This window comes from Triticum dicoccoides, unplaced genomic scaffold (genome assembly GCF_002162155.2).
Source record: "Triticum dicoccoides isolate Atlit2015 ecotype Zavitan unplaced genomic scaffold, WEW_v2.0 scaffold202105, whole genome shotgun sequence".
Taxonomy (NCBI): Eukaryota; Viridiplantae; Streptophyta; class Magnoliopsida; order Poales; family Poaceae; genus Triticum; species Triticum dicoccoides.
In genome coordinates this window covers 1-1,153 of record NW_021234743.1, presented here as the reverse complement: position 1 = coordinate 1,153, position 1,153 = coordinate 1, and the positions used below count along the sequence as shown (strand labels likewise).

The 1,153-nt window shown below is 42.2% G+C and overlaps 1 long non-coding RNA gene across 1 annotated transcript; it reads right to left on the bottom strand.

Moving 5' to 3' along the window:
• Positions 1-237: 237 nt before the first annotated feature.
• Positions 238-593, bottom strand: LOC119345059. Its single transcript, XR_005166903.1, has 2 exons — positions 484-593; positions 238-298 (listed from the first exon to the last, which is right to left on the bottom strand). It is a non-coding gene; the product is annotated as an uncharacterized LOC119345059 (long non-coding RNA).
• Positions 594-1,153: the final 560 nt, after the last annotated feature.

Sequence of the window (1,153 nt, the reverse complement as noted above, 5' to 3'; positions counted from 1 at the left end):
AAAAAAAATAAAAGGCCTGTGGTAACGGGCGTTCTACTAGTAGTAGAAATAGGGTAGTGGTGATCATCTATCTAATTACATAAGATAAGCACATCGCAGGGTACTTTGAACAACTACAAATGACTCTTAATGTCAGGCACCACCACTTTCGCATGGAAAGATTGTACTCAGACTTGACAATCGAAACCAGAATATACAGAAAAATCGCACTTGTATAGGAACAGGACTGTAATCATACCGAGATTTATAGTAGCGTAGAGAACGTTCTCTACCGGAACAATCCTCGTCATATCAGCCGCTACAACAGCAAAAGAGTGGAACAAAGAAGATAATATGAGGTCTCAAGTCCCAAATCCATAAACAGATATTAGCAATTAGTTAACGTAAACCGATGGCGCCCATATATTTTTTGTAGTACAGATCTCAATGTACAATGAAAGCAAAGCAGTATATTGGACTAAAATCAAGGGAAGGAATGCTAACCTGGAGTCCTAGAGAAGGCCTACAAAGCGGAACGATGCGCTCGCGGAAGGAGAATGAATGAGCAGCAGGCAACTCGAACTTCAAGTGAGAATGTATAGGGCCATGTCGCGCGATTGTTATGTGTTGCAGATGCACAAGCCGAGTTATATAACGGAATGAAGTCTCGTGGTTGATTAAAGGAAAGCTTAATTAAGTCGCTCGTACTAGGTGAGCCCATGCATGCATGTGAGACGACACTGGCAGGATTAAAGAACGATGCAACGGTCCATTGGCAAGTTGCATCTACTACATGTGTGTTCGTGCCTTGCGCGTGGGTACAACGTGCAGAGCAAGACGATTCACGTGCCATGTTCGAGCATCATGCATGGAAACAATTGTTTCTGACTTTCAGTAGACTGCTAAAGGCCATCTCCAGTGCAACCTTGTGTCGTGGTGCACTCTGAACAAATTTTTATTGGGTCTCACTGATCTAGGTTGGAGTCTTCGCTTTTATTGGCGCGTGTATAAGAATTTCAGCTTTACGGGCACGTGAGCTCGCGGCTTCACATGTCATTTTGTAGCTTTTGAGGCTTACGTTTTACTATGTCCAAAACCTAGCACCTCTTTGGATATTAGAAGTTTTGTACTGTAGGATTATACTGCAATCCATTGAAATTCTTCATTTTTTTTT